This window comes from Macrotis lagotis, chromosome 5, assembly GCF_037893015.1.
Source record: "Macrotis lagotis isolate mMagLag1 chromosome 5, bilby.v1.9.chrom.fasta, whole genome shotgun sequence".
NCBI lineage: Eukaryota > Metazoa > Chordata > Mammalia > Peramelemorphia > Peramelidae > Macrotis > Macrotis lagotis.
Genome location: NC_133662.1, coordinates 83,153,818 through 83,174,605, shown reverse-complemented (window position 1 = coordinate 83,174,605; position 20,788 = coordinate 83,153,818). Strand labels below are relative to the sequence as shown.

General features: G+C 37.2%; 1 protein-coding gene across 7 annotated transcripts in view; it reads left to right on the top strand.

The window, feature by feature from the left end:
• BACH2 (BTB domain and CNC homolog 2) overlaps positions 1-20,788 on the top strand; it is a 408,794-nt gene that overhangs the window by 247,120 nt on the left and 140,886 nt on the right. Inside the window, exon 4 of one of the 7 annotated variants that reach the window (XM_074187170.1) lies at positions 13,574-13,691. The exons of the other annotated variants lie outside the window; for them this stretch is intronic. The gene's annotated coding sequence lies outside the window, so the exon portion shown is untranslated. The remainder of the gene's footprint in view (positions 1-13,573; positions 13,692-20,788) is intronic. 7 annotated transcript variants of the gene reach the window in all.

The window sequence follows — 20,788 nt, the reverse complement described above, 5'->3', positions numbered from 1 at the left end:
TATAGTTGACCAGATGTTGACAAGTAGGAAACATTTACTCTTACTTTTTTGCAGATTATCTTTGTGTACCATTCATTAAGTACCTACTATGTGCAAAATACTGTCCTCTGTATACTGTGGGAGATACATAGAATTAAGACACTGGATCTATACTCAGTTTAAGCAGGGATATAATGTACATAAATATGCAGCTATTCTATACAAAACAAAATATGTTAAAATCCCACATAAAGTATCATGTGAAGATTGAAGAAGAAATAGACATTTGAGAAGAAATACAGTGTAGTAGAAAGAACAGTAGATCAGAAGTCTGAGAATCTGGGTTCAGATCCTCAAATCTGCTTCTTATCTATGTGATCTTGAACAAGTCACTTAATCTATCAGGCGTTTGTGTTTCTTATATGTTAAATGAGAGGATTGGTCTAAATCACAGCCTTTTCATATTTCTTGTGTCATAGTCCCCTTAGACAGTCTGGTGAAGTCTGTGAACTCCTTGTCAGAATATTTTTAAATAATAGGATTACAAAGGAAACCAATTTAAATATAGCAATAATTTTTTTAAAAGATCAAGGACAAGGGGCGGCTAGGTGGCACAGTGGATAAAGCACCAGCCCTGGAGTCAGGAGTACCTGGGTTCAAATCCGGTCTCAAACACTTAATAGTTACCTAGCTGTGTGGCCTTGGGCAAGCCACGTAACCCCATTTGCCTTGCAAAAAAACAACAAAAAAAAAGATCAAGGACCCCAGTTTAAGAACTCTTGGTCCAGATGATCTCAAAAAAACCTTCAGATTCTTTATCTGTGATATGTTTTCCAATTTGGCAGAATCAGGGAAAATTTTCTAGATGAGGTAAGACTTAAGCTGAGTCTTAAAGGATATATGAGGTTTCAACAGACAAAGATAGGGAGATGGCATCCCAAGCAGAGATCCATTCCTCCCTCCAGGCCAGGCAACAAGTGAAGGGTAGGTACAGTAGGTACTTTCTCTGTATCTGTTGGGTTGAATGGAATTGAATGATAGAGTCTACACTGAGCTTTGAGGACAGTATTTTGCACTGAACTATGTTTATACACAGTTTATACATCCGATTCTCGGACTTCTAATCTACTGTTCTTTCTACTACACTGTATTTCTTCTCAGATGTCTATTTTTTCTTCAGTCTTCACATGATACTTTATGTGGGATTTTAACATATTTTGTTTTGTATAGAATAGCTGCATAATTATGCACATTATATCCCTGCTTAAACTGAGTATAGATCCAGTGTCTTAATTCTATGTATCTCCCACAGTATACAGAGGACAGTATTTTGCACATAGTAGGTACTTAATGATTCTCTCTTTCAATTGTAATAAATAGGTTGAACATTCAGTTATGCACCAGGATTGGAAGAGTTGACTGTTTTTTGCAAAACATAAACATTGTATTAAACATAGTTCAGTGCAAAATACTGTCCTCAAAGCTCAGTGTAGACTCTATCATTCAATTCCATTCAACCCAACAGATATAGAGAGAAAGTACCTACTGTACCTACCCTTCACTTCTTGCCTGGCCTGGAGAATGTCCCTCAACTCTCCTGGGATGTTCTTTTTTTTTTTGGTCAATAAAAAAGCTCCTGTATCTTATCTGAGCCTCAAAAGGGAATTGGTGAGAATTAATAGACAACAAATGACAGGTTTCTAAAAAGATTCAAATGAAATGCAAATATTAGATGTTTATGATGAGTACCTTTCAATGCAATATAATTTATTATGATGAGAAAAGAAGACTTTTTTGGAAACACATTTATAAAATCTGGGTTTAATATTTCTCTCCACTTGTCCTTTTTATGAATTGTCTTTCTTTCTCAGTCTCAGACACAGCTCATGGCATGAAGTTTTTGATGATAGCACTATTGCTATTTCTTCTGATTTCTTTATCAGTCAGTCAGACATTTGGCTGTTTTCCAGGTCATTCACGTTCACAAAGTCTTAATGTTAAAATCAATCCAAATCTCCACTCATTCACTTTGCCTGTTTATAAACACTTAAAGAGTTAAATGGTTATCCTGGTTACCTAGTGTGCAGACATCCATTCCAGTTACTTGCAGAGTTCCTGGCAATACATGCAGCTCTAAAATCCCACAAGAATTGTCTTCTAGTATAGAAAAACTGACTCATTGTACTTTGCCACAGACTGGAGTTCACTGTGAAAAATCATAGGCTGGAGAAGGTGATAAATTGGACTGTGACTGTAATTCCCTCCCACCCCTTCATAAGGAATGATTGAGGTTTTGCAGCACATCCCCTTGATATGGTATGTGCTGATTCCAGCATTATGGCTGATTTTAACCTATGTCTTTCATGTGCCAGAGAGGCTACTGGCCAGTCTTGGCTCATTATTACTTTAGTTGAATAATGCAAAGCATTACCAATGGAGATTTACTCTAATGATGTATTTTAAGTGCATGTCCGCACCGCTGGTTTAATGTACTCGGTCACGAAATGCCTTTAGAGTTTATTGCTAATGGATGAATCTTCAAGAAAATCAGAATTTTCAATAAGATTGACATTTGGAGTGAGAAATATAAATCTAATGAGAGCATTTCAGCCGAGGTTTGTAATTAGGGATGAATGAAGTAAATTTGTACACGCACTCAACAGAAGGGCACAATAGAAGGTGAAATTGCACACTCTGCAGTGAATGAGGGATGAAAGCCGATGTATCAGTGTCATGGCATGACAGTGTAGAGTATAAATGATACTGTCACTGAGTGCTGCAGAAAGTATCAAGGGAATTCCACTCCAGTAAATTACATTACTTAGACAGACCTGAAGGCATTGTGTCTGAATGAGTGGAGGAAAGAAAAGGTTGTCAGCACAAAGCAGAAGATATTACAGTACAACTGGCTGCAGGGTTAGGAATCAGTGGTTTCCATCATGCTTTGCTTTCTTTTTTTCTTTTTTGGTTCTGTTCATCTTTCCTAATTAGTTTATAGAAGTTAACAAATCTGGACATGGAAAAGCAAAAAAAAAGATAGCTCTCTTTTTTTGGACATTAGAACCTAAGGAGGCTTAATGTTGATTTAAAGGAAAAAAACAGGTTAGTTGGGTTTTCCTCCCTCTAGTTATTTGTTGTGGGGTGATGCCAGGCATTAAACTACAAGCTTCCTTTTATTCTTGATTCCTAAATGAAGGACCATCATCACCAACTAAGAAGTTATCAACACCATTCTTTCTGAGAGGTTTTGGTTGATGAAACCTTGGATTGACAAGAACATCAGCCACTTCTATCCTCCTCCCATTACTCCTTCCCTCCCATAACTCTCCTTCCCCTAGGGAAAGTGAATTGAACCAGCACTTAGCATTTAATTTTGTGCTTGGAGGACTGCAAGTTCCCTGTTTTGCCCCTTGCTCAGCATTTGACTCATGTGGGTGGTTTATTGTTGGAAGGGAGGGCATCACCCAAGAATCATTTTTCCCTTTTTTTCCCCCAGCAGTGAAAATGAGGGAAAATCTTGTTATATTTTAATGTATGTGATTTAAGGGGAAAAAATACTACTGCTTGAATCTGGAACAAGATATACCCATGAGCTTCTTTGTTCTAGCTTTATCTCCTGTTTGCTGAAAAAGATGTGAGAAGGCTTTAAAAGATGCTCAAAGGTCAGCCCTTCATCTTAGTGCAAGCAGACACCTTCTTCCTGGCAGCATAGGTATTCTGTGGTCCTGAAGGCACTTCTGAAATCTTATCACTTTGGGCTTTCTTAAATAGGATTTACATCATAAAATCAACATTCCTCAAAACCCCAGTAAAGAGGCAATAGGGAATATAATTGACTTTCCCTCCTTTGTGTTCCAAGACAAACATGATGCATTTATGTGAAATCCTAAATGGCAAGGTTTTTAAGCAGCCTGTCTGGGATAGGAGACTCAGATGGATAACAACAATAAATAGTATCTTGCTCTTTGTGGGGTTTTTCCACTTTTATTATTGGAATCATAGGATCATCTCATACTTGCTGATAGTTGAATAAAGTAACTAGCATAACAAAATTAAATGACACACTTAACTTGGAAATCAGGAGAATAGACAATAGAAACCATTATTAGCCACAAAGTTAGTAGGCATTGCTTCCTCCTGTATGTGCCCACCCCCCCTCTCAAAAATTGCTGACTGTATAAGGTGTTTAGCATCTATAGACAAAATGCATTGTTAAATAGATTTATTTTAATAGTATTGTTGGAAAATAATGAAGCTGTGCCTATGGGCAGCAGAAATTGAAATAGAATAATCCCCCTCTTAAAAGGAAAAATAGGTACTTTTTGTTATGGAGGAAATAAGAACTTTGTATAAACTATAGAATTCCACTTTTTTTCCATCTTGCTCTAGTATGCTGCATGAATGAAACAGCATTCTCCCACTAAGTTCAATTGCATATATGTGCATACAATGTATAGGAAGTCTCCCTTCTTTCTATTCTAACTTGTTTATTGTCCCTCAACTATAGAAAGCTACCTGTGTTTTTCATTTCTTTTGTTTGTTTGATCAGATGGGGGGGGGGGGGTTCCCTGAGCTTTTTGGTATTGCCATTCCCTCAAACCATGTTCTTGACTTCCTCTGTATTCAGGCCTCTAGTACAGAATTTGGCAATATCTAAAAACGGAGGTGGTACACTTTCTGCAGTTGTACAATGCAGTCATCTTCCTCCATTCTTTAGAGAGGCCTTTGTTCCTGCCTATCTACTAAATTGTCTGACTGCATTCTTTTTCTTCTCTTGTACCATCTCTAAAGGGAGGAGGAGGAGGGAGAGAGCCCTTTTGGAGGAAAAAATGTCCACAAAGAATTGTGATTATTTGCTTAGAAAATTATTCATCTTCCTAAGAAATAGAATAAATTTAAGCTTTGAGACCTGCCTGAATCTCCCAAGATTGAGTCTTCCTCCCTTCCCCTATCATGTAACTGGTTCTAGGATCACTAAAGACTGTTTATATTTTAATTTCAGATCTGGAGGAGAGTATTTCCTAAGCAAAACTATCTCAAGAAAAACACTTTCTCTTTTGCTTCCAATGAATTCTCCTCTTTAATGAATTGTCACATTAATCCCTTTAAGTTTCTCATGGTGGAAACTTTTCCTATATACCTTGATTTACTTATTAGATCATCCCGGTAATTTGTGTGCTTCATTTGCATTTATCTTTTTAGTTTTACTTAACTGACAAACTGCTGCCCCAAATGACCACTTGCATGGAATTTTCAATGATAGAGTAAAAGAGATTTTTTTGTTCTAATTTGATAAGAAAAAAATTCAAACCAACAGTATGAGCTTCAGAACCAGAATTCCTATAAAGACATGTTCAGATGAACAATAAGGCCATTTATTCACATATGACATAAGGATATAAGAATTTAAACAATAAGATCTCTTATGAAATTCAAGAAAATACACACCACAAGCATTGTGAAGTTCTCTCTTATAAAGCCCAGTCTCATGGAAGGAAGATTTATATGGGCTTCAGAAATCCATTAACTTCTAAGGCACCCTTTAAAAAAAAAGAAAGAAAGCAAAACACTTGTCTCACTATATAACATTAAAGTAATTTCCATTCTAGGGAGAGCTAAAATGCATTCATTTGGGTAAAATACATAAAATACATGCACTATAATTTACCAAAATACTGTACTTTAAGAAATGCATTCTTTTTTCTCCCCATCCCCCAACACTTGAAACATGAAATCATTTCTGTCGAGATCCTTCTCTTGCAAATTAATATTTCTTTCTCCAGTATTGGAAAAAGAAAGTTCTCCCAAACCATTTAGTTTTACTTTTTGCTTCTTTTCAGGTTCAAGTTTTATAGATTGATACATCTCTGTAATATGTTGCAATATTTCAGGGGAAATCATCTTGTAAGGAGATTTTTAACTTTGTTTTTAAGTCAAGATCTTGCCTGTTCCTCTTGACTCCTATAAGGCAGGCCTGGTGTGCCAAGAGAGAAAAATTCAAAGATTTTTTTGCCATATTGCACCAGGGTCTGAGGAGACACCTTGGTTTTTCTGCTGTGTTAAATATTGAAATGTGACCCTTTAGGAAAAGAAGAAAAGTGTGGCTGTCAGGTGACAAATATGTACCTTTTAAAGTGATTTAGAGTTTATCTATCAAATATCAATTATTTTGAAAGCTTGTATTATGAAACTCTTGCCCAAATCCTAGTACTAATGCCAATGCTATCGCTATCTCTCTCTCTCTCTCTCTCCCCCTCCCTCCCTCCCTCCCTCCTTCCCTCTCTCTCTCTCTCCCTCCCTCCCCTCCCCTCCTCCCTCCCCTCCCTTCCCCTCCCTTCCCCTCCCTCCCTCCTCTCTCTCTCCCCAGAAAAGATTGCCTACTGATAATTGCTTTGCTTAAGTGTCTGATAATATGCCAGGAATGAGAGCATTCTGTGTTAGGTCATCTTTAATTATGCATGTACCACCTGTCAGCTCTAAATCAGTGCAAGATTAGCTTCTTGTGAAGTCAGTTTGGGGAGGGTCAGAGGGGAACTGAGGTGATCTCTTTTAGAAACAGCAGAAATAGACAGTGGTAAACAGTGCTCCAAAGTGTGTGAGTTGTTTTTGTTTTTAATTTTCTAAAGAGCCTCATTTCCATTGTTCTTGGGCAGCAATAAGCTATTGGCATATCTGCAAAATAGTTGAAATGTTGCCCATCCAGCAAAGATGAATTACTGTAAGAGAGGATGGTCGTCCATCTGTTGCATTTCCTTTCCTCTCTCTTCCTCCTCCCTCCGCCCCCTTCCCATCATTGTAGATGAGCCAGGGAAAGCCTCAGAAACATTTTTATGAGCTGTACAAGAACAGGAAATATGTGAAATGATGGTTAGATTTCATGTATCTGAGGGTTTTTTTTAGTTAGCTTTTTTTAGAAGAACAAACGTGGGCTGGAAATAATGCCTGTTACTCTCTGTTGACTTTTGGTAGTTTTATTCTCAGTTTTTGGGGTTATTTGGGACTTTCTGGTGGGATGTTTAGGTTCTTTACCAAAGATGCCTCTTCCCTTTTATCCTTTGATAGCAAGGATTTGTGAAATAGCGTGACTGACTTTCGGTACACCTGTCAAGGGTGAAAAGTTGTTTTTCATTAGTGACTGTGATGCTGTAGTAACTTCCACGTTATCTTCTAGAGTATTCAGTGTTCATTGTGAAGTCAGAAAGAACCAGGGCTCCAGTCCCTCCTCAGACCCCTTCTAGATTAGTGATTCTAGGTAAGTCACATAAGTTTTCTAAGTCTCAATTTCCTAATCATTAAAATGAATATTGTTGGGGTAAAATGAGATGATAAATATAATTCACTTAGAAGCATTTAGTAAATACCTAATATGGGTTAGATACTGTTTCTAAGTGGAGATACAAAGACAAACACAATAATAGTGACTTACCTCAAGAAGCACTTTGATGACCTTAAAACGACACAGCAGGCAGCTCTCATCACTATCATTTTGTTATCGTTATTCTTATCAGCATCAGATTACAGGACTGAGTTGAGTAAAAGGGCAGGAAGAAAATGGGATGAAAGTAATCAGACAGGAGACTATATTAAACTTGTGCTGTCAGACATGAGTCAGAGGACTTGAGTTCAAATCTCCAACTTGACCACTCATGACCCATGTCAGACAAATAATCCCTTGGCTTCTCAGTGGATCTCAGATACCTCACCTGTAAAAAAAAAAAAAAACCTCACCAGGGTTGGATCTGATGATTTTTGCCAGTCCCTCAGCTCTGTTGCTGACCCACGGTGGCGGTGTCTCTTACTAAGATCTCTTACTAGCAACCGTGGAACTCAAAATGAGTCAGTTCGCTCACGCAAATTTCTAGCTCTCTAGGATTTTTGAGAATAAAGTTTCCATCGAGGATATGAGTTGGAATTGCTAGAAAGTCTTCTCTCAAACGCTATTATCAAGAAACACTGAATAGAAGAAGTATTTTGGTGTGACAGGTTTGCTGATAAAGGGTTGAAAACCTGCTGACCACTGTTACCCATGTTCCACCGCAGCAACTCAAGCCAGATTGTATCTCTGGATGACTCATTTTATCCATATCGGTGCACTGGATGCTGTTCTGTTTTTGTTCGACATGAATCGACTCCAGAGTAGAGGTCAAATCTCTGCAAAAGAACCGTGGTTTAGAGAGATAGTTTTAGAGATGTTGCCAGTTAGAATAAAACATGCCATAGTGATTTGGCTATTTAATATTAATATTGCACAAAATGTTATGAAGTGCTATATCATCACATTATATTAATAGCTAGTATTTATATAGTAGAGCACTTTACAAATATTACCTCATTTTTATCCTCATAACCACCAAGGGAGATTAGTTGGCTGTGTGTGTGTGTGTGTGTGTGTGTGTGTGTGTGTGTATCCCAAGTAATTGCCCAGGGTCACACAGCTATTGAGTATCTGAAGCTGGATTTGAACTGAGTTCTTCCTTACTCCAGGTCCAGTGCTCATAGCTTGGTGACTGTAGTGCTAGACATGGTTTCAGATCCCCAAACACTTGCCAATTTTGTCAGCTAATACTCTCAGAATTTCAGTTCCCTCCTCTATAAAGTGAGGATAATCATATTTACTTTACCTCCTATATAAAATTGTCATGAAGAAAATGCTTTATAAAAAGTATAACATGTGATTTATTATCAGCACTTATACCAATTCCTTGCACATCGTTGTTACTGTTCAGTCTTATCTGACTTTTTGTGACACCTTGGACCAACTATCCATGGGATCTTCTTGACAAAGATACTATAGTGGTTTGCCATTTCCTTCTACAATGCCTTAAACATGGTAACTGCTTAATACATATTTATTGAATTAAAATAGAGGCCAAAAACAATTTCAAGTAATATTTTCAACTCTCTAAAACTATAAATTGCCAAGAGACCTCCAATCTTCATTGGTAGTGGGAGTTCCTCATGCCAATGAAATCACAGATCCAAATTTAAACACACTCACACACAATATGTAATGGGGTCAAAGACAGAGAAAGCAGAAGCGAGGGAGATTTTTAAAAAAGAGAGGAATGGTAGAGAATAAACTGGTATTACACCAAATTGCTACCCATGTATGTAAAGGAACCATCTAACTTCGCAATCAGATCATTAAACAAATGGTTTATGAGAATAGGTAGTAAATAATTCCTTTCTGTCCTAGCTCTGCACCAAGGACCTATAATGCCAAAGATGAACAGGATCACACATTTCTATATGTAGTTGATAAGAGTGGTAGACTTTGGAGTCAGAAAGACTACAGTTAAATCCTGCTGAAGACACTTCATAGCCACATGACCCATGTGCCTCTGAATGCCTCAGTTTCCTCAACTCTAAAATGGGGATAATTTAGCATCTAACTATTGTGAGGATTGAGATAATATATGCAAAATGCTTTGCAAATCTTAAGGCACATTATAAGTGTGAGCTATTATTTGTATTCAATTGGATTTGCTGTAATGTCTCAATGTGCTGCTGACCACAAATGGAATAGTATTGAAGGGTTAATAACTCAGCATAAACCCACATCACATATCACTTCACCTTTGTGGGCCTCAGTAAAATGAGGAGGTGGGACCTGATGATCTCTGGTCTCTTCCAGTCCTCATGATCTGTGACTTTGAAAAGCATGTGATGATGAAGCCGACTTCCCACCTCCTGATAGATAGGGGATGAACTGAGGACACAGAATGACACTGTTTTTTTAGTCATGGTCAATGCAGGAACTTATTTTTCTTGACTGTGTATATTTGTTAAGAGGAGTTTTTGTTTATCAGTATTTTTTCTCAGTGTGTGAAGATGAAGTGAGAGAGAGAAAATAGATTTTTGTTACTTAAAAATTTAATTTTAAAGAAAAGGGAAAAGAAAAATAATGAGGCAGTGCAGTGAGTGGATGCTAACATGGTTTCTCAGAATACAACTGCATTAATAATTCTTCCTCCTCTGGAGTCACAGAGTAGAGTTACCATTTGTCCCAAAATATCTGTTTTAGAGATTTGGGATCTACCTACCTATGTCAGGCCATATTCTCTCACCTGTTCTACAGTCTTGGACTCTTTCACTCCATCAAAAAATCTAATTACTTACTGACTTTGGATGTTTAACTCCTAAGAAATCACTTAGCTACCTTTTTATCTACCATGAAGAACAAAAGGAGCCAGCTCATAAAATTAAAACATCCCCCCATCTCAAAAATATAATACTCTATTCCTCTGAATATCTAAAAACAAGCCTACTGCCCAAGTTTCATCATGGAAGTGAATGGTGGATAAAGTGCCAACAAGACCTGGGTTCTCACTTGTATAAGCCACTTTCCTTTTCTGGGCCTCAGTTCACTAAGCTATAAACTGAAAGGTTTGGATTTGATGACCTCTAATGTCCCTTCCAGCTCTCAAACTATGATCCTATTGTTGATGAGACAGAAAGACTTTTTTCACCTCCCTGAGGCAGTAAAATGCTACCTGCCTTATTTACCTCTAGTGGCCCCATTGTCAGAAGCTTCTATGTCTGCATTTTATGATATGATTCTTCCCTTATAACTTTCTGACTGATACATGTCATTTAAAATCATTTAAGATCTTCTCTTACCCACAGAACAGATCAATTAATTGCAGTGACTCCATTCCTCCTCATTCCTGTAACTTCCCAGGCCAACACCCCCTTCTTCTTAGTAACCATTCTCCTGTATAACCTAATAACCTAAGCTTCTTAACAGCAAAGACTGTCTTTGTGTTTGTATGGTGTCTGAAACATAGTAAACACTTAAATATTTTCTCATTAATTCATCAGGTACTGCTACGTGCTAAGCACTAGGGGACTAAGACAAAAGAAATGTGCCTCCTGCCTGCTAGAAGCTGATAGGAGGCAACTTGTACCTCTATAGACACATGTGAGTTATATAGAGAAGGAAATATATTAATTTCCTTCTCTACATAGCTCACATGTATATGTGAGTATATGTATGTGTATATACAGAAAGGAAGGAAGGAAGGAAGGAAGGAAGGAAGGAAGGAAGGAAGGAAGGAAGGAAGGAAGGAAGGAAGGAAAGGAAGGAAGAAATCAGATGAAAGGTAACCTCTAGAAACTATAGGAGAGGAGAGCAAGGATAGGGGGATCAGGAATGTCTTCCTCTGGAAGGAGGTGCTTGAGCTGAGTCTGGAAGTCCAGCCAGGCATTCTAAAAGTGAGGAGTTGAAGGAGTATTCTCTGAAAATGGTTTTTGGTCTTCTGATTATGTAACTGATGATATTTGTCCTTCGTTTTTGAAGAAGACCATGACATCAGGGAGGGGGTGCTGTGCAAAGTCACCAGCCTCACTTTCTCCTCCAGAGCCATCTGGATCCAGTAGCTAGATATGAATCAGAATGACTAGAGATGGCCCTAGATGTGAGGCGATCAGGGTTAAGTGACTTGCCCAAGGTCACACAGCTGGAAAGGGTCAAGTGTCTAAGGCTGGATTTGAACTCAGGTCCTCCTGATTCCAGGGTTGGTGTTCTAGTCACTGCACCATCTAACTACCCCCAATCATGTTGTAATTGTCCTAGGAAAATATAGTTGGGAAAAAAATCAACCTTGCTGGACTCACTGAACTTGAACAACACAATAAAGTAACTTAATATAACTTACTTGTTTTAGTAGAAATTAATTGTTACAATGAAAATCCTCTGTTAGTTTCTCAAAATCATCTTTATGAGCATCACATCTGTTGTTTGTATCAGCAATGAAATATAAGTTTACTGGTTATATGGTAGTATAAATAAATTATAATATGTAAATTCACATTTATATAGCATCTTAAGGTTTACAAAGTACTTTTCACATAATGTTAACTAGCCTTTATAAACTGCTTTATATAGGTTGATGTTAGTATTATCCCTATTTTACAACAAAGGAAATAGAGACTCAGATTGCAAGCTGCTGGCTACTTGAGTTCGGTTCTGCCTATAAGGAATCATTATTCAGACTTGGGAAAGCAAGGGTGGAAATAAAAACAAAAATTTATTTAAAAGGGTACAAGACATAGGAAGGCTTAGGGATAGGGAGAAGGAGAGATAGAGTGATAAAAGAACAGCCAAGCAGTGTTGACTGGACTACAGGTCAGAGAACTCAGTGCCCAGAACTGGAATCCAATCCAGGTTTTTTGTCTTGTCTCTTATCCAGATGGCAGAAGGTGAACTCCCTTTCTCTTACTAGACCAGGAATTAGGTAGAGGGTGAAGCCAAATTTTACATTAAACGATCTATGGTATATCAAGAATGGGGGTCTCCACCCAAGCAGCCTTTAAGATTACAAATTGCTTCTGTTACAATCATAATTCTAGTCAATTTACATCTCACGAGTAGGTGGTGGTCAGTTTACATCTCTACCCAATTTCTACAATCACAATTCTCATCTTTCCCCTTCATCAAGATCAAGCAGTTTGCCATAAGGACATGGTTAATGTTAAGTCTTTGATGCACTCTGCCACAAATGCTTCACAAAGGTTCAGTGAGAAATGTGGAAGCAACATTCCCATCTCTACTCTACAAATGAAAAAAGAGGTTAGGACTAGTCTATGTTCAAGCCAAAGTTCAAAAACAAGTTTTCTGATTCCAAGTCTAGGCTCTCTCTCTACAAAATCATACTACTACCCACACAAATTATAATTGCAACAAATATAGCAAAATGCATTATCATACAACTGTTCTAGGAAGTAGTGCCATGGAGACTTGAATTCAGTTCTCTTAATTCTTAACACAGTTGTCTTTCCAATATATCTAACAAACAAAGGTTTTAATATATGAAAGTAAACTTTTCCAAACAACTCTCTTTTGGAAAAATCTATTTCTTTATTATCATTTGGGGTCCATAAAATCATAAAATTTAACAGAAAGATCAAGTCCCTCACGATTTTGTACATAAGGAAACTGAGGCCCAGAGAGATCTTCCTTCTCCCCATTAGATTCTAACCTCCTTTAAGACAAGAACTCTTTTGCCTTTTTTGTATCTCCAGTGTTTAACATGGTTTTAGCTGATTGATCCCCCATCAGATTCTAAACTCTTGAAGATAGAGACTATAACTGTACCCACTAATTATAATTTAGCATAGTATCTCATACTTAGTAGGCTCTCAATAATAAATATTTAAGTTCCTCTTTTTTAAGACTCAAAATTAGCAGTATGGTAAAAATTGAGAATTTAATCATTGTACGAAGATGGTGTTTTGTGTCTCTTCTCAGAGTACTTTTTCCAAGCTTATAGTGAAATCAATGCTAAAACAAATATGCCTTCTGGAAGAGATCCAATGTGCAGTTAGAATAGGTAATGTGGCTTCTTTTATAGTTTAGGTGCAACAAGAAAGAGGAGAGATTTCAAGGAAATCTCTCCTCTTTCTTGTTGCACCTAAACTATAAAGGAAATCTCCCTTCAATAGGAAACTGCCACTACAGTAAGCATTTGGTGAGCATGACATAGATTTAACCTTGTTCTTAGTTCACAGTAGAATTTAGTTAATATGTAAATAAGTTCATATTCAGGTATATTTAATTCGTTATCCTTTGTTTTTTCTTCCCCCTTTGGTCCAGTTTCAGTGAGATGATATTTGTTTTGCATTCAGTATTTTGGAAAGAACACTGAATTTGTAATTAGAAACCTTGAGTGTGAATCCTGACTCTGCCTCACCTAATAGCTGTTTATTCTTAGGTAAGTCATTTCACAACTCTGAATGTCAGTTGCCTAATAAAATGGAGAATTTGGATTTGATGATCCCCAGGATTCCTTTCATTTCTGAAATTCCTGAAATTAGTTCACAAAAGAACCATTATCCCCAATTGTAATTATATTTTATACCATTATAAGCTATTGATTTTGCTGGTAGTAAATCACATTTAGTGAAACTGCCATAAAAATATATCATTTTACTGCCACTAGGCCATCTCTATCCAACTGTTACATACCAGATTTTTTTTTTAATTTTGTTTCACCTTTGTGGTTTTGTTTTGTTTTTTAGGTTTTTGCAGGGCAAATGGGGTTAATTGGCTTGCCCAAGACCATACAGCTAGGTAATTATTAAGTATCTGAGGATGGATTTGAACCCAGGTACTCCTGACTCCAAGGCCTGTGCTCTATCCACTGCACCACCTAGCCGCCCCTCACCTTTGTTTTTTTTAAAGTCACCTTTTTAACAATCTACTGAGTCTCATTTGGTAGTGACATAGTCATTATTAGCTTTAGATTTATCTTAAGTTCATTACATATTATTATTATTATTATTTATTTTAAAGAGGTAACATGTTTGTTGCAGATATTGTTCAACCATTTTGAATATGAAGACTATTTTAAAACCGAGACACTCTCCAAATTAACTTTCCTCCTGCTTCATTCCAACAATTAACCATTTAAACTATGTTGCCCTCAGCTCTTAAATCCCTTGTCCCTTTCTCCCATCATTGTTCTTCTCTTGTCAAAGCTTAGCCCCAAGTTACAGTGTTTTTCAGAACTTCTGAATGAAGCTGGAACAAATCTCATCACCAACACAACAGGCTACATTACAAATTCCTGTTATCCAACTGTAACAGAACACATCACTGCATCCAACAGACTTTTTATTCTTCCATAATTGATTCTCTAGCTCATTGTTCACAGGGGCTATTCTAATATCCATGAGCTCCCTCTTCTCTCATTCATCTCCGTTCATCTCAAAATTATTTGACATCATCTTTTCCCTCAGTCTCTGACAAAGAGGTGGCCCTTCTCCTTGCCAAGGTCTCCTCTTCTACAAAGGCTAATGATCCCATCTTCACCCATCTGTAGCTGATTACATTCTAAATTACCCCCCTATCTCAAGTGTGACTTTTCAGCCTCTCCCAATCTACTATGAACGTACCTCATATCCAAGACCCTTAAAAGATCTTCACTAGACCCTACCATATAGGAGTTTGCTAGAGCAAACTTCCACTGCCTTGAGAGAACCAGTTATTAAATTTTCAATGAACCTTTACATCTCTGAAGTTGATAAATACTATAAATATATAAATTACGTATATAAATATACCATGGCACAATTTTTGTTTGTATAAAAAAGTGATGGGAAACAATGTTAATAATGCAAATTAAATTTAAATGTGTGTCATAAGCACATTTTGAGGAAAGCTACTTGTTAAACATTTACAAACACTCCATTGCTACCATCCCTTCAAGTTCTCATCCAATATCTCTCCTCCCTTTCTCAGTGAAACCTCTTTTAAAAGTTATCCACATTCTTTGTCACCACCTATCCTCATCTCACTTCTCAGCCTTTTGCAGTATGGTTTCTAATCTAAGGAACTGCTATCTCCTAAGTTATTAATGAATCTTTTTATAATTGCCCAAATCTGATGGCCTTTTCACAATCTTAATCCTTCTTGACTTAACTGTTGAATTTGGCATTGTTGACTACTTTATCTCCTGTATGCTCTCTCTGCTGGTTTTCATGATAGTAGCTCTCAGTCTCTTTTCCCAGCTCACTGTCTCATTCCTACTCCTCTGCATTGGCCTTTCCACATGCCTCCAGGGCTCTTCTTACTCACTTAATGGGAGTCCTTTAAATTAAAACTCAGAGACCATCTTCTACCACTTCTAACTCTTCTAACAAAACTACCTAGTGATAGCTACTGCATATATGTTTGGGGTTTATTACATTTATTTTTGTTCATATTTATTGTCTCCCCATTAGAATTCCTTTTGAGGAGGGATTGTTTCCTCATTTGTAATCATTTTCCCAGTTCTTCCGTCAAAGTCATATAGTAGGTACTTAATAGATACTTGTTAATTGAATGACTCCCCCCACAAGAGTATTTCTACTAAATCTAAAAATGTAATGATTCTATAATCTTCTAAATTAATTTGTTTTATATTAATGATAACAGCATACACACACACACACACATATTTGAAAAAGTGTAATGGAATAATATATACGTGTGAGACATTCAGTCTGCAGAAGGTGCTTTTGCTTATTTATTACTCTGAGTCACACTGCATAATTTGTTAAAGCTAAATAAAAATCAAAATGATAATGCTTGCTGGCACATATGGACTTGTAGAACCTTTATAACTCCTTGATCCAATTAATAAGAATTTATTAGACCCTACCAATTAGAAAGTGATCTCGTTAAGAATAGGAACTGTGGGGTAGCTAGGTGGCACAGTGGATAGAGCACTGGCCTTGGAGTCAGGGGTACCTGAGTTCAAATGTGGCCTCAGACGTTTAATAATTACCTAGCTGTGTGACCTTGGACAAGTCACTTTAAACCCCATTGCCTTGCAAGAAAAAAAATAGGAACTGTATTTGCCTTTTTTTATCTCTCTAGAACCTAGCACTGTGCCCTAACTATGTCAGCAAGCATTTATTAAGTACTCATGTGCTTAATAAAGCTGACTGACCAAGTCATACAAAAACTGAAATAGTCCTTGCCTTCAAGGATCCCACATTCCATCAAAGGAGAACCACAGAACAACTTAAAATGAAAACAGAAAAAAAACATGGACTTTGGAAAGAGAAGACTTCATTTCATTTAACTGAACCTCTGATCACCAATCACAACCATGGGAATAATACTTGCAGTTTCTAATTCTCTGGGTTGCTTTGAGAATCAAAATGGAATGAGAATGAAAACGTGTGTATACTTATGAAAATACACATGTAGATGTACATATAAGATGTCTTATTATGTTTACTTATTTGATCCTCACAACAGCTCTAGGAAATAGGTGCTGATTATTATTGCCATTTTACAGTTGAGGAAACTGAGTCAGAACTAGAGGTTAAGTGGCTTACCCAGTGTCATGCAACTAGTATCTGAGGCGAAATTTGAATTCAGGTTTTCCTGACTTAAGGTTGGAGCTCTGTGCACTGTGCCACCTAGCCAACTACCTAAGCATTTTGTACCTGTGTGTCAGTTATGAAATTTAAAGAATTGCTCTGCAATAATAAAATCACAATTGATAGCATGAATTTATAATTGACAGAACATAACAACTGCATGAATTCCTCCACTTGAGTTTAATCATTTGGGGATTGGAGTAAAGAAGACAAAGTGGTGAGCCTGTTAGGATCTGTCTGGGATTAAACAGTGAGAGGTCCAGGGAACAAGGGGGTGCAGTGGCAATAAACAGAACATAGCTTAATCTCAGTGACTACAGGATCAAGGCTGAAAGGAGGCAAGGAAGGTCAAATCAAAATTGATATACTAGGAGAGCAGATATGGATTGAGGAACTGAATATATTAAAAAATAAAGATGAAAAATGCTTGAGAAATTTGTGGCAGGGGAGGAGGGGGTCACAAAAAGAAATTGCAGTGCATAAGTAGAGAAATAAATAATCATCACATGGCAGATTTTTTTTAGAATGACCTCAATTCAGTGAAGTAGAAAATGCCAAGCTAATGAAGTAAAATAGATGGGGAGGAGAGGACCAAAGAAGAAAATGCAAAAGTAGAGATCTGGATAGTATGCCACGGACGTATAGGATTGGCTAGCAGATGTAATTAGGTAGACCACGAGGTTGGCCATTGAACCTTTAGGCCTATTCATTTCTTATCCTAAGCTTTTGGAATATCACTTAGGAGTCTACATTAGCCCAAGTGCACATTAACGTTCATAATGTAAAGTGGCCTTTAAGAACCACTAATGGAACAGAGGCATTAGATCTATTTTGGGCCAAGCCAGAAAGGCAGAAGCTTTTTACCTTGCATGTCTTCTGCAGAAGGCCAAATACTTTGTAGTCATTTCTTAAGTGATCCTTTGCTGACTCTTCTTTCTCCTTGTCTAAATGTGTTCCCCTCCAAGGTCTTATTCTGGACCCTCTTTTCTTCCTTGTTTATGCACTTACTCTTATTCACCCAACATTTGAACTGTTAACTCCATTTAGATGACTCCCAAAACATATATACAAATATATTCAGCACTGATCTTTCTCCTCAATAATAGCCTTTTTGTTTTCAGCTGCCTCTGTTTGACACATTTACCTGCAATACTTTAATATTTCAAATATTTCAAAATCCACATGTCTGAAATCAAAGTCTTCATTTTCTTTTATCTCTCTTTTCCTTAAACCCACTTTTTCATATAATTTTACTGTTTCTATTGTCCTAGTCATCTCAGGTCCAAAACCTCAAAATGTCTATTGAAACTTGATTTTTCCCTCACCCTCCTATGAATTTTTTCTTTAAAATATCTTTCTCTGGGTATCTAGGTGGTACAATGGATAGAGCACTGGCTCTGGAGTCAGGAGGACCTGAATTCAAATCCAGCCTCAGACATTTAATAATTGCCTAGCTATGTGACCTTGGGCAAGTGACTTAACCCCATTTCCTTAAATAAATCAAAATTTTTTAAAATGTATTTTTCTCATCTATTCTTCACTTTCCGAGCCTACTGCCCTTATTAAAGACCTCACACCTTGACATAATATCTTGCCAACCAGTCTCCTTCCCTCCAGTGTTTCTTCTCTAAGATCATGCTGCTCACAACTATCACACAGCTTTCTAAGAGAACCCATTATGTACTTAGAATAAGGAATACCTGAGTTCAGATCCTCCTATCTCTTACCTTTGTGGCCTTGGGCAAATTACATAACTTCTTTGGATCTCAATTTCCCCATCTATAAAATGAGGAGACTGAGTTTAGATTGTCTTCAGATTTGTTACAGCATTAAAGATATAATCCAATGTCCCCCCAATGATCAGAAATCTAAGATAAGTCATTATTACCTCCTAACCTCTTAATACTTGCCTTAATCTCCCTGTCAGACCTTATCTCCCACTTGCATATGTTACCCCTGGTCTCCTATCAAACTGAGCTTCCCAAATATTGTTTTTAGATAAAGACCTCAGAAGTTATCTAGCCCAATGCCCTAATTTTTTACATATAGGAAAATTGGGGCTCAGAGGGGTTAAGTTACTGAACCAACTGCATCATCACTAGTGCAGACAGAGCAAAGAGTAGAACTAAAGTCTCAAGATACCCAATTCAATGGTCTTTTCCCTGAACGCTATTTCTGATGTCTTGTCCTTTCTTGCCTTCATGTTTGTGCTCGTATTTGTCTTCTACTTCAAATGCCAGTTTTTTTGAAACTCTCCCTGCCCTTCCAAGTCCCAGCCCAAATCCTACCTTCTTCAGGAATCCCTTCCTACTCATCCCAACCAGAAGATACTTTCTTCATCTTTGAAATCATGGGACAGTTTATTAATACCCATTTTGCAGTATTTTTCACAAATCACTTTGTGTTGACATTATTGAAACTACCTGTCTAATCTCCTCTACTACATTGGCCCATCTCTCTTTCTCAGCCACAGTTACTGAAAAAGTTGTCTACACCTGATGCCTTTGACACATTTTCCTGCACTACACCCTCAATCTACTCAAGTCTATTGTAACCTAGTTTCTCTTCCTACCTTTCTAGTAAACTTCCTCTTATAGAGGTGACAAATCATATTCCAATTGCTAAAACCAATAGCCTTTTTCCACTAATTAAAGATTAAGATTTACTTTATCTTTCTTGACTTCTGAAATATGACACCATTTACTTCTTTCTCTGTCTGATAGTCTCTTCTTTCTTGACTTCCATAGTAGCATACTTTTCAGATTTTCCTCCTACTTTTGTAAATGGGCCTTCTCTGTCTCCTCCAATGGACCCCTTGCCTCTTTCCAACACTTCAAAATGAGAATGGAAAAGCTTCGTCCTCATCTTCTCCACTTGTTTGAGTTTTTCTTCCTTACCAATCTTAAGATTCAGGCTTGTCATTTTATTTGTATCTTCTGTGTATGATCTTCAGATCTGTATCTCTAGCATCTCTGACCCAACTTTTCTTCAGAGTACCAGACCTACATCTCAAGGTACTTATAGTTTAGATCTATTTGGACACCCTACCAGTATCTTAAACTTAATGTTTTGAAAACTGAGTTTATTTTTAAAAAAAACTATCCTTTCTGATTCCTTTCCCTCACATATTTATTACCCAGTCTCCAGTAATAATGTCACATTTATATATACTTTAAAGTTATAAATTTGCTAATCTACAACCTTCCTTAACAAGAATAGTTGATATTTATATGACTCTTTAAAATTTACAGAGCACTTTACATGCATTATCTTATTTGATCCTAACAATAATCTTGTGAGTTAAGTGGCTATTATTAACTCTTTTTTGGTGATGAGGAAGCCAAGGTTCAAAAAGGTTATTTTGTTTCAAGTGTCACAAGAAAGAGATTCAAATGCAGAGTTTCCTGACAAATCCAGTGACCTTTTCAGTAATTACTTCTTGTCTCTTTTCCTTGTGAAGTTGGTAATTTAAGCATTGCTGTTGGTGGTGTTCAGTTGTTTGAATTGTGTCCCAACTCTTGGGGACCCCATTTGAGGTTTTCTTGACAGAAATACTGGAGTGGTTTGCCATTACATTCTCCTGCTCATTTTACAGATGTAGAAACTGAGGCAAACAGGGTTAAGTAACTTGCCCCGAATCATATAGCTAGTAAGTGTCTGAGGCCAGAATTGAATTCAGGAAGATGTGTCTTCCTTAACTCTAGAGGTAACATCACCTAGCTGCCCCAAAGCATTATTCCCTTCATTTTATAGCTGGATATCCTGCAGCCTAGAGAGCGATGCACAAATATTTATTAAAGGTCTCTTTTTGTGGCAGACATGAGCCTAGGCATTGGGGCTATAGTGACCAAAAAAATGCCTTTTCTCAGGGAGTTTAGTTTATGTTCTACCGGGGAAAATAATGTGAAAACACACACACACACACACACACACACAC